Here is a 13,719-nt window from a genome sequence, read left to right on the forward strand (position 1 = left end):
TTACATGAATATTCATACGACAGTGCAAAAAACTGTGAAGAAAGCTATTGGGATGAAGATAATGATCGATGTGAATGCTATGACTGATAAGCACACCCAAACTGAAAGCACCAATCGTGAGCACCTTGAATGACAACCCTGTGGCACCCCCAGGAACATATTTTTTCTGTCACAAGGACCATAGGAACTATGTGGGATGTGGGTATTCTGTTCTCCGACTAGGTGATGCTGCTACATAACTTGTAGTGTGGATGAACAAATAAAGAATGCAGGTGACCTGAGGGGGGTGATGAAGATATGGATACCAAAGAAGCCATTTTGTGGTGTGGAGAGAAGGTGAAGAGGATTCAAGAGGTGGTCGAGGACTCGACCAGAGAGGGGAATGAAGAGAAGCAGTTGTACATATCATCAGACCCCACACCCTCACCTCCATAATACTGGAAGAATAAGAAGACACTATGCATGACCCCAGGTATTATCCCAATACCACATCGAAGATATGAGAGACCTTACACACTCAGACAACCATATTGAATGTATTCTAGGATTGAAGCAGTGGAAGGAAGCCTGCAGACCTCAATGGAGCTAGAAGTAAAATCTGGCAAGTGGAAAGTGACGTCATGAAGAGAAGAGACAGTGATGCACTGATACAATGTAAGAATACCTAAAGAATGAATATGTAACTGATGAGAAAAACACAAGCAGTTATCCACCTTGCATTACTCACACATGGCTTACCAGAAACATTGTGTTCCGACAATGGCACATTCCAGGGACAACAATTTAAGAAGTGCATGGAGGCGCTGGGCATCAAGCACATCAGAATCACACTTTGTTGGCCCAGGCCAAATGGGGACGTAGAACGATTCATGTGGACCCTCAACATTGTGTTCCGGATTGTGGTGGCAGAGGGAAAGGTGCTGAAGGAATCACCGGTGACATTCCTATTATCCTACAGAATTACTCTGCATTCTACAACTGGAGTAGCACCGGCTGAAGCACTCATGGGACTGAAGATCAGGGCCACGATGCAGGAGCACACCACCCACAAATTCAGTCTCCTGTATGAATTATCACTGTGGAGGGTGGCAGAATGAAATGGTTCCATGGTGACAGTCAAAAGAGATGCCAAAACTGACACAAGGAACTGCAGCTGGTTTAGGAATATTGGCCAGCTGGAAGTGAATACGCCCAACAATGAACAAGGACACGACGACCAGAGTGACAGAGAAGAGGCCAGCCCTCCCAACTCTGGCAGTCTAGCACCACTGCATCCACACAGCCAAGAAGAACATGAGAGTGCTGGGGGGAAAGATGGTACCCTGCAAGGATGGACGGAAGATAGCCAACCGGGCTGAAACACTATGTGGTGGAGTAGCTGTCGATGGTAGTGGGTTCAAAGTTGATGGACACTGTTATGTTGTCGTTATAATGTTGATATGGTTAAGGGATGTGGTGGCCAAAGCCCATAACTGGTGTGGTGCATGCAAGGTCACTTGTAGAAAAACAATAAAAGGGACAAGCAATGTGTAAGAAAGGCATGGTATCAATAGTAAGACAGACACAAGTGACCACAGTTCAAGGGTGTTTATTGGACTTCAATTGGGTTTGAAAAACACCTATTGAATCCTAAATCTAAAGATGGGAGAAAGCTATGACCATCAAACAATAATAACACAGGCCCAGTGGTGTCTTGTAAAAAAAAAAGGGGCCTATACTAATAAACAGATTGCCAATTCTTACCTCTATACAAATAGGGTGGCAAATAATGTTATGCACAAGAAAAGTGTTCAGGAAATCATATGTCAGGATATTCAAGCCATTGTCTTCCCTTCCCCACATTTTCAGCACGGGATAAGGTGGCACACTCGAGCTTAGCACAGTCTCTGGCTTCTCTAGCATGAGGGTGCAGTTCAAAACTTCAACATCATGGCATTCTGTGCCAAAGTCTTTTTGCCATTCAAAGTCTCTTCTTTTAGAGGGCCTGATGCCAAAAACAAGCAATAAAGTTCCTTTCCTTTTTGTATTTCACATAAACACAACTTTCTTAGGTGATTTACTATTCACATCAGATCCCCCTCCGCCGGGCTCAGATCCACTTTAAAACAATGTTGAAAGGATTTTCACATATCTAATTTCTCAGGTGATTCACTATTCACCCCAGATCCCCCTCTGCTGGGCTCAGATCCGCTTTAACACAAAGATTGCAAATGATCTCCCTCTGCCCGGCTCGGACCAACTTTATCTACTTTGTTATAAACTCTCTTTACTGTATTAACATCGAAGACTTTCGGTTATGCATGGGATTTTGCTAACCCGTCGCAGGATCACTTCGATTCACAATCCTTTGTCACTCTTTCACTTTTGTCAACTCTCAGCTGGATACCTTACAGAGACCTTCGATTGAGCACACACGCGGTTCCGGACTACTCTGTCAAAGGTATCATATCTTGCTTTCAAAGTTCAATCACTCATTTGCAGTTCAACTTTACTCGCATTGGTTTCATCCACGTTTCATACAATGTTCGTCCCAGCGCTCCCCATACAATGTTGCCGTTTGAAACCTTGACTTCAACAAAGACTGGTCTTGTATCAGTCTCCCCAACTCACTGGTTGTGTTTATTTTACTGACGCTGCTTTGTTGTTGGAGCCAAGGACAGTACCACGGCAGCTGGCAATTCTCCCCACCTTGATTATCAATGCGGGAGGGCCCCTTTTACCTCCAGCACACAATGTAGGATCCCTCAGCCTGGTTTCCTGGTCTTACGCTTTCTATTCTCGAGACTTCATGAAAGTAACTTGTCAAAAAGGTCAAGGGAACTTCCATCCTTGCGATCCCCTTCTGTTTCGCCATCTTTCTCCTCTTGTTAAACTACCATCTTGGAGCTGCTGTTGCCTCGTGTGCTTTGCTTTGCTCAGAGTGTGCTCTCGTTCTCCGCCTTTTATCTGTGTGGGGAAATGTACTGGAAGTCAGGTGTGTGCGATGGTCAGTAGTTGCCTGACCTTGCCTGACCATGTATGGTTTGGGTGTTAGTCCATTTTATGTCATAGCTGGCTGTCTGTGAGAAAGTGTTTGTGATGTAAAATGGGGGAGGGTTGAGTTCCTAAATATCCTACCTGGTAGGATGTGGTAAAGGTATAACAGAGAGTGATGGCTGTTTCCTGGCCCCCTGGAGGACAGATCCCCGGGGACTAATGGGTGAGACACCTACTGGTTTCTCACAGATGTTATGCTCGCCAGTTACACACTGATACTCTGTGTCTCTGCAGTTATTGATCAGAGGTCTGCATCAGGTGCAGCCTCTAACACCATCCTCCCGACTGTCATGCTGAATGTTCGACGCTCATGCGGGTCTCACGTGCAGGAGGACCCGCGTGAAAGCTCAATGCTACATAAGACTTGATTAACGGGAGCTCAAAGAGTTGCCATGAGGAGGTGTTTAAGACTGGGAGGGGCAGTACTGGGTGGGAATGGTCATATGCATACCGCTCAACTCACAAAGTTTTGTCGGTGTCACCCGCCTTACAATGCATTCATTCACCAGTCAAGCCTCCCACCCGGCCTTTCATTTCAGTGGGCTCTCACCTGCCCAAAACAAAATTATCCTTTTTTTGCCCACCCTAGGGAATAAAAGGTTAAGAGATATGCATATGATTAGCATGGCCATGGGCAGTCAATGGATGGGCAAAGACCCAAACATCAGCCACAAGCTTTGTGTGCCTCCTCATATGCCATTTCTCCCTATCTGTACTCTAATGCAACAGTTTCGGACTAATAGCACAAACTAGGCAAGCAGCATACATGCCAACCCTCCCTATTTACGCGTGAGACTCCTGATTTTATTAGCAAATAGCAAAAATGTTGCTATTTTTTACCGCCTCCCTCCCAAAATAATTCTAACCCCGATGCATTTGAATGGGGAAATTCAACTCTACTGATTGCTCGGAGAGAATCTCCCTCCCAGCTGTGGCAAAATGTTGGCATGAATGAGGCAGGTCTGGCTGAAGAAGTGTGGGGGAGCCCATTTCAATATGATGGTTGGGGGCCCCCCTGCTGAGAGCGAAAACAGTCTGAGGCACCAATAGGGGGCACACATTATAACGGCGACAAAGATACGGTAAATAGCCACCGAATATCACAAGATGGCCAGCCAGCAAGGAGCTTAAACACTAAATATGCATTGAAGAGCTCTAAACCCTTCTTTGTCAGCAAGGGGCTGTTGTGGAGGAACCACTGTTAGAAGCATACCTACCTCATCCCCGGGTTTAGCCTGGAGAATCCGGGTTTTTACGCTCTTCTCCGGGTCTCTGGGGAAGAGCGTGGAGTCTCTGGGTTTTCCATGACTGGATTCACACTGCATCAAACTCAGTTCTCCAGCTCATCTTTGGCCGGGCCTTGTAAATAAAGCGTGCCTGTGCAGAGGACAGATGTCACTCGCAGCAGCCGCATGGATTTGAGCAGACATTGCTCCAGCATTTCCTCTGACTCAAGTTGCTCTTCCTGGGCTTGATATAGCAGACGCAGTATACAGCCTTTATCTTTTACCAAAACTAGCCCGCAGGACCTATTGCTGTGTGAGTGTGGTCTCAGGTGATGTCATTCTCTGTTTTTTTTAAATTTAAAATGTAGGCAAGTCTGATTATGATATGATACATATTTGCATTTATTCAAATATATTTTTTTTCAAGTTTCAAAAATGATACTTAGCATAACAATGACATCACAGGAAATGCCAAAACATACATTGTTGGCACCACTGGAGCATTCTAAAATGCACAACCCATCAACAGCACAACATGGAAAGATGCTCAGATGTTTAAAATGTATAATTGTGAATGGTAAATTAACACCAAATTCAATTACAGATCTTCACAGAAAATAATCACACAGAGTTGGTAGGCAACGTTTGCCACTGCTCTGTAACAGCAGCTTGGGGCAGTAGATATCTAGTGCAGGTTGAACACTGAACAGCATGCAGACTGATAGCATTGTCAGTCTGATAGGCAGAGGCTGTGTGATGGTGGTATGCTCTGCCATTTGCCTTCACTGGTGGTTCACCTAAGGTCTGTCCCGGCAAAAGTGCAGGGCAGAGTCATGTAGCTGCCAGGTCAGTGGATTGATCTGAGCCCATCGCTCAAATGTATCACTTACCCGCCCACCGCACAGACAGATTAATTGCCTTAGAGTCACATAAGTTTCCTGCAACTGTAAAAAGTAGTAGAATCTGTCAGCCAAATCTGTAGGCGGTACTGCTTAAAAAGCAGTAGCCTACTGCCTAAATCAGTAGGGTTAGCAAGTATGTATGAAATGGCATTTATAACACACCTATACACAAGTGTTTCAAGGCACAAATAAGTGATAACACTGCTCTGCTGTATATCCGGTGGGAAGAGAAAACCATAGTTCTCAACCATTTGTGTTGCAAAGGCGGGTGAAATCACCCGATTTCGTTTTTTGGCGGGTCAGACGCCCATTGGAATGAATGGGCGTGCAGGAGGTTTGGCGGGTGAGTCAGCCTGTAGAGGTATCGCGAGAGCCCCGCTCTCGCGAGATCTCGCTCGGCGATCAGCTCCGCCCCCGCGCGTTACGCGCGATTACGGGACGAGCTGAGGACGCGGAGAGCAGCGTCTTCCCGGCTCCTCCGAGCACGGGAATATATTCACGAGTTTTGCCGCGAATTAAAGCACGGCACCCAAACCCCTGTTGGCCACGTTTGGCCCAGTTAATCCTGGACATTATCTATGCTTCATTGATCCAGACTTGTTGGAAATAAAGTCCTGGTGAAAAACCTGCCTGGCTCCTGTCTTCCTTCAGGCACCATTATACAACATAAATTGGCGACGAGGATCACCACTAGAACCGCGCAGAGACATGCAGGGAGCCACACCGCCACCACCCTTTCTACAGACACCAGGTAGGCATGCCATTCCGTGGCCACAATGGCAGCCCCTGTTCACGACCTACGTGGAGGCAATGGGTGGATCTGGATTTTCAGCAGTGAGACGCAGGGCCATGTTACTTAACGCCTTAGGGGTGGAAGGGCAAAGAATTTTCGAGGGCCTTACCCCGATACCAGTAGATGACGTCAATGACGATGTGTTCATGGAGGCCGTTAGAAGAATCATTAAGAGGTTCGCCAGCAAAGAGAACACTGTACTCCATAGAATAAGGTTTTACACTCGGAAACAGGAGCAGTCCGAACCCGTCGATGACTACGTCACGAAGCTAAGGGAACTAGCAGCCCTGTGTAACTTCGGTACCAACGCGGAAAACCGCATATGCGACATGCTAATCGTCCATACCAACAGTCGCAAAGTCCAGGATAAGTTCATCCTCGAAAAAGAGTTACAGTTAGAAAAAGCCGTGGAAATTGCCAGAGCGGTAGAGGAAACCGCGGGGAGAAGGAAAGAGTTTACAGGGGCCCAAGTCCCCACTGAAATACAAGCAGTTGGATTCCGTCCAAGAAAGGAAAAATCTGCACCAGACACGAGAGAGTCAAGAAACAGCAAGAGAGAACCCCTCAAGTGTCATAGGTGCTCCAGCACCAAACACCTGGCATATGACAGAGAGTGCCCAGCCAGAGACAAGGAGTGTTCAATCTGCAAACGCATAGGACACTTCTCGATAGTGTGTCGATGGAGGAACAAGAAGGTCGCGAGCCTCACCACAGACCACACAAAGGAAAGGGAATCCTCGTCAGATGAGGAGGGGAGACCCACGGTCATAATGGTGAACAGCACCCGAGCCAGGAGAGAGAAGCCTCACTGCGTCATCAGAATCGATGGAAGAGAGACTCGGGTTATGGCAGATTCCGGGTCGGACCTCACCATCCTACCCCTTCAGACATATAAAGACATGGTGGGTAAAGAGAAAGTGGAAGTGCTCACCACACGACACAAGCCCACGGTGTTTGGCGGGGCCTCAGTCGAACTCTTAGGGTATATCAACGGAAAAGTCGAATTCAAAGGAAGGGAAACCATCACCAGAGTCTACTTCAGCCATGAAGGGCCTGCAGTATTGGGCTGGGATGATCAAGACAAGTTAAAAATCAGACTGGATCCCAGCACAGAAGATCAAGTCCTATCAGTCCATACGAGGAATGAATCTGTTGTCAAGAGCGATTACCCAACACTTTTCTCGGAGGAGCCGGGGCACATTAAAAGTTTCATTCACAAGATCGTGCTCAAAAGAAATGCCGTCCCTGTCAAGCACCGGGTGAGACCAGTACCGGCCACAGCAAGGGACACCCTGAGGCAACAGCTGGACAAAATGAAGATGGAAGGAGTGATAGAAGAGATTGAAGCGTCCGAATGGCTGAGCCCAGTCGTCCTGATAAAGAAACCCCACTCACAGGAATTAAGGGTGTGCATAGACCTGCGCAGCCTAAATTTAGAAGTCATCACGGACAACTACCCGCTCCCAAGCATAAACGAACTCATATTATTAATGAAAGAGGCCAAAATATTCTCAAAGCTTGATATGAGAAATGCATATCATCAGATACAGCTCCATGAAGAGTCGAAACCACTTACCGCATTTATCACGCCCTTTGGCACGTTTCAATTCACTAAAATGCCTTTCGGGTTGTCGTCGGCTGCGTCGGCCTTTCAGCGCATGATGGACGTCCTACTCAGGAAAGTCGAAAATGTAGTATATTTTCAGGATGACATATTGGTTTATGCAAAGGACAAGCAGACGCATGATACCACCCTCAAAGTGGTTCTCAACAAACTACAAGATGCAGGAGTGCGTTTACGTCACGAGAAATGCTCGTTTGGAGTAAAAGAAGTGGAATATCTGGGGTACAAAATTTCGGAAAAGGGGATCAGCCCGAAAGAAAATCTGATGCAAGCCATCACCAAAGCTCCTGAACCAGCCACCAAAGAAGAGGTGAGGTCTTTTCTGGGATTGGCTGAGTATTACGCGAAATTTATACCAAAGTTTTCAGAAACCATGTCACCCCTACGCGATCTACTCAAAAAGGGGACAGAATTTTCTTGGAGGGAACCTCAGAAGAGGGCGATGGACACCATAAAGCAACACATCATGAAAGCTCCATGTCTGCAACCCTTTAACCCAGAGTGGGATACGGTCATTACCACTGACGCCAGTGCATACGGATTAGGAGCAGTGCTAACGCAGAGGAGAGGTGACACCGAACATGTGGTGGCCTTCGCGTCGAAGGCACTATCAGAGGCGGAACGGAATTACTCAACGATTGAAAAGTAAATGCTAGCATGCGCATGGGCAGTCGAACATTTTAGAACATATGTGTGGGGCACAAAGTTCAAGCTGGTGACAGATCACAAGCCGCTCATCCACATGCTCAGCCCGGGAGGCACCAAAACATCCACGCCCAGGCTAGCTCGCATTGCAGCAAAACTACAAGAATACACATTCGAAATCCATCACATATCAGGATGGAAAAACTCGCAAGCCGACTGCATGTCGAGACTGCCAGAGAACAAGGAAAGGGCTACCACATTCCTACATGGGGAATGCATAGTCGCATCCATATCAGACATAAGGGCCCCAGATTACCTGGAACTCAGTGAAAGACACTGGGAAGAAGAAGACGGGAAGGACCCAATCATGGCCAAGATACGCAATTGGATCAAAGAAGGCTGGCCCAATGAGAAAATGCTGCCGGAGGGCATGAGAGCATATTGGAAGGTGCAAGATGAGTTGTCGGAAACGGAGGGAATAATCATGAAAATGGACCAGATCATCCCCCCCACAGGAATGAGGCGCACCATACTCTGCAGGGCCCACGCGGGGCACCTCGGGAACACGATGACTCGCCGCAGGGTGAGAGAAGCTTACTGGTGGCCGTCCATGGACCAGGAAATACGCGCCATGATAGAGCGCTGCCATGAATGCCTAAACAGTGACAAAAGACTTAAGGTCCGACAAGCGCCTCTCATTCCCACGGAGATACCAGAAGCGGTATGGTCCAAAGTGGGCATTGACTTCATAGGGCCCCTGGAGGCGATGGAAACGGAACATAAATATGGCATAGTGCTGGTCCACTACTTATCTAAGTGGGTCGAAGCCGAGTTTGTCCCGAACATAACCACAGAGACGGTCATAGAGGTACTCACTGAAACATTCCAGAGGGAAGGCCTCCCCAAAGAAGTCGTCACAGACAATGGTGTGCAACTAGTATCCAAAGATATGGAAGCATTTTTGAGAAAGAACCACATCAAACAAAAGAAAGCGGCCTTGTATCACCCCCAAGCAAATGGACTGGTGGAGAGGGCGAACAGGTTCATAAAAGGGGCCATCCAACTGGCAACAGCGTCAGGAATGAACCCCCTCAAAACTGCCAAAGAAGCCATAGCGGCTCACAGGCTTACGCCAAATGGAATTACTCAAATATCCCCATTCAAAATGTTGAGAGGGAGGAGTGCGGCATCCACCCTCATTCCTCCATGGCTGGCGAAAGTAAGGGAAGATGAAGCAGTTGACATGACTGAAGTAGTATGGCGCATGGAGAGAAACAAGAAACGCATGAAAGCGTGGAGTGATGAAAGAAGAAGGACGAAGCAAGCGCCCAACATAAGAGAAGGGGACTGGGTCAAAATCAAACTGCCAAGAAAGGACCAAGCCACGGGATCCCGTTACAGTAGGCCCATAAAAGTAACTCACCAAGGGACCAATCACGTCCGCACGGAAGACGGGCGCTCGTGGAACTTGGAAAGGGTAGCATTATACCAGAGAAGGCAAGAAGAAGCGAGGACCCAAGAGACACCCCACTTAGAAACCGAAAGAGATAATTGGAGAAACGAGGAACAAGAAGTAGAAGGAAGCGATGGAGAAAGAGACGCAACCGTAGTGGAACGGGAAGAACCATGTGAAAGTCCTGAACCAGAGCAGCAGAGACCATGCCCTGTAATCAGTGAGAGGCCCCGAAGGGAGCACAGAAGACCGGTGAGATACAATGACTATGTAGTACAGTGAACCCGCTCTGCTTTTGGGAAAGGGGAGGTGTGTAGAGGTATCGCGAGAGCCCTGCTCTCGCGAGATCTCGCTCGGCGATCAGCTCCGCCCCCGCGCGTTACGCGCGATTACGGGACGAGCTGAGGACGCGGAGAGCAGCGTCTTCCCGGCTCCTCCGAGCACGGGAATATATTCACGAGTTTTGCCGCGAATTAAAGCACGGCACCCAAACCCCTGTTGGCCACGTTTGGCCCAGTTAATCCTGGACATTATCTATGCTTCATTGATCCAGACTTGTTGGAAATAAAGTCCTGGTGAAAAACCTGCCTGGCTCCTGTCTTCCTTAAGGCACCATTATACAACACAGCCCTTTACAAGGCGGGTGACACCCGCCAAAAGCATGTGAGTTGAGAGCTATGAGAAAACACGCCTTGCAATGGGAGCGCTGCAAAGCCACAATTTAAGCCAATGAACGAAAATAGAAAAATGTATATTTTGCTGTGTTACAAGACTGCTGACTGCCAACATAAGGGCAGTTCCTGGGGGGAGGTTGAAGGACCTTTTCATTTGAAACAATTGAAAGCAGAGTCAAAGTATTTAGGGGCAAGCTATCCCACAATCGCGTGAAGCTTTGGAACTCTTTGCCACCAGCCTTGCACTGAACAATCATACTGGTCCTTCAGGAAAGGGTTGAAAGTGTTTCTCTTTGCCTGAACTGAAGAGATGCCCCACCCACATATCTCAACCTGCTTTCAATGTGTAACATCTAATGTAACAATAACAGCGCCTTGATGCCCGAGGGTTGAGCACGCTTTAGAAATGGAAAAATAAATATATAAATAAATACAGGCCGTAATATCATATAATCGGGACTTGGCTGACATTTCCAGACTGCATGTTAGTATGTTTCTACACGTTCAGTTAAGATTATCACACACAGAGCTCTTTGTTATAACATTATGAAGATGGCCGCCACGTTTGTGATTGCCGAGTTACGGGCGCATTAGAGTTGTGCCAGCATTGTCCGTCGTTTGTTTCAGTGTGCGCCACTGTTTCTATGGAGACTAAAGTCCGCGTCCCTACGAGCGGAGAAGGGGCGAAGCGGGGAGTCTCCTTTCCCCGCCAAGCGGAGCCTGGACGCGGTGTTGTAAGATAGAGCCGCACTGGGGTAGGTGCTCAGGCTGTGGAGCCAACTTCTTTACGAATGCAGGTGTGCCAGGGATTTCCTGCACACACATCGTGTCTGTACCCGGGGATTGGTCTGACTGTGATCCAGCTTTGTACAGAACTATACGTACTTGTACTTTTTGTGGGATTGTCACATCAGTACCCTTAATCTTTCAGTTTATTGCAATCAATAGTGTCACGAATGGTCAACAAACCTATCCCACGGTACAATGGTAACTTTGGAGTCTAGCCAGGAGGAAATCTGGCACAACCTCATCCAAGGTAGTGTGCATTTTCTGGGGTACCTAAATGACTTCCAAGTGCCCGAAGAATCAATAAATGTGCTATCTCATTCATTGGTACTGTAATGTTGGCACGTTTTCATTTCCACTTTAAAAGCTTTAACACTACCAGCGAATGTGCTGTAAGCGTATTGCAAAACACGAGTTCATGAACTTGAAGTTCGACGTAAAGTGGGCTTCATAAACCTCACACACAAGCCTTTCTGTATGAAGCCTGAAAACCCCCACTAGATACGTGGAGGTTGCAGACTTGTAAAGTGTTAAACCATTTAAATAAACCATTTTGATAAGTTACACATATTCTTTTATTTCAGCCTTTTTATATCTCCATTAGCAAATAGCAGAATATGTTATCAGGCCCACACTCTTCATATCCTTATCTTCAAATTGGCACCAGCACACACAGTTCGTCACTCAAAAGCACCTTGAATTCTGCCACTTGCAAATCAGTTGACTTTTCCCATTATATAGTGTGCATGCATGGACTTAGAAATGGCATAACGGAAAGTGCAACAGGCTGAACGGATAGGACTAGTCCCCCATGTAACACATACAATGGGACCAGCTGCTTATTTTATTCGGATGATGATCATCCAGTCCTGTTTTTTCTTTTTATTGCGTGGCATTGTAAGTCCCAGAATGTAAAGGTACAAACACCTGGACAGGATGAGTACAGTGGTGTAACACAAAATGTAGGGGCCCCCCTGAGAGCCATGCTGAGGCCCCCCCCCCCAAATCGGCAACAAATCACGGGTCGTGCCACACTCGGGGCCGGCCTAGATTATCATGCTTGCGCAATACGCACAAACGTGCTGCTGAAGGGGTAGCAGGTAATATTATCTCTATATATGGTCGCTGTAAATAATATTGCTGGGAAAAGGTCGCAGCAATATTATATGGGTGACCATATATATGTGGACAGGAGCAAAAAAAAAAAAATTTAAAAATAATGGAAAAAAAAAAGTTTGGGGGTTGTGGGGGTGTCCCCCGCATGTTCCATGCAATAATGTCGTCACAAAAAACGGCAATTTTTCGGCGAGATTTTTGCATGGCGAGATTTTTGTGGAGACATTATTACATTGAACCGCTGAAGGGATATGGCGCACACTTTACTAGGAGAAAGATATAAATATGTGTTTTAATGCAATATACAGCACACTTTCTGATAAAAAATGGCTAAAAAGCCAGAGTGTTTGCAATTGTTTTGTAGGGTAACATCAATCAAATACATGAACGTCACCAATAGTGCACAGGAACATTAATGCTTTGCTATTAAAAATGCCATGCCACATGGAAAACATGCCCCAATGGCTGCACAATGTAGATCAGTGTAGACACGTAATAACATTACAGTAAAGCATGCAGGCTACATTTAGACATACCTAGACTATTTGCATCAAAATGCCAGTCGAAGCAATAACGCTTATCAAGAAGAGAGCACACATTGAAGCCCGGGTCTCTGCGGCCTCTAGCAACACTGCCAAACTCTTTAAAATCTGCAAGGAACTGGTCAATCCTGTTGCGGTCTCTACCTCTCCTGTTCCCTCCCAGGCCCTCTGTATGGCTCTGGCCTCTCACTTCTCCACTTCCTCTTTTGGCCATGTCTACCTCTCCTCCTCCTTTCTCTCTAACAACACCTGACAAGGTTTCTAGACAAGTCCAATCTATGAAAGTGTCGTCCGAAAAGGTGCTCCCCTGCTCCTCCAGAAACACCAAGGACCATATTGACACCCTTGCTCAAGCCTTGGCCGATTTCTGTAATAACTCTTTCACCACTGGAACGTGCCCCTCTCCCCTTAAGCACTCCCTTGTGCACCCACTCCTCAAGAAGCCGTCTGCCGATCCTACCTACCCGGCAAACTATCGCCTAATCTCTATCACCCCTTTCCTGGGCAAACTCTTGGAAAAGCTGGCCATCCCACAGCTTACTCTCAACACTGAATCTGTTGGTTGTAACACTGAATCTGTTGGTTGTCTCCATGACCATCACTCTGGCTTCAGAGCTGCCAGAGACACGGAAACTGCTCTCCTGAACACCCATGAAGATCTGCTCTCTAGCCTTGATTCCAGTATTCCTTCTGTCCTAATCCTCCTTGATCTTTCAACTACTTTCGACACAGTGAACGACGCCGTCCGGATCAATCGACTATGTGAAAACCTGGGTATCACGGATCAGGCCCTGGAGTGGCTGATCTCCTTCCTCTTGGACTGCCCCTCCCAGGTCCAACTTAGTCCCTTTCTCTCTGCCACCTTTCTCTCTACCTGTGGCGTTCCCCAGGGTTCTATCCTCTAACACTGGTTTTTCAACCT

The 13,719-nt window shown here is 47.1% G+C and overlaps 1 protein-coding gene across 1 annotated transcript in view; it reads left to right on the top strand.

Annotated features, from left to right (window-relative positions):
* Positions 1 to 10,999: 10,999 nt before the first annotated feature.
* The window catches only part of CFAP221 (cilia and flagella associated protein 221), a 988,124-nt gene continuing 985,404 nt past the window's right edge, over positions 11,000 to 13,719 (top strand). Inside the window, exon 1 of the mRNA XM_069616611.1 lies at positions 11,000 to 11,108. The gene's annotated coding sequence lies outside the window, so the exon portion shown is untranslated. The remainder of the gene's footprint in view (positions 11,109 to 13,719) is intronic.

Source organism: Ambystoma mexicanum, chromosome 9 (genome assembly GCF_040938575.1).
Source record: "Ambystoma mexicanum isolate Mex_15411 chromosome 9, UKY_AmexF1_1, whole genome shotgun sequence".
In the NCBI taxonomy this organism is placed as follows: domain Eukaryota; kingdom Metazoa; phylum Chordata; class Amphibia; order Caudata; family Ambystomatidae; genus Ambystoma; species Ambystoma mexicanum.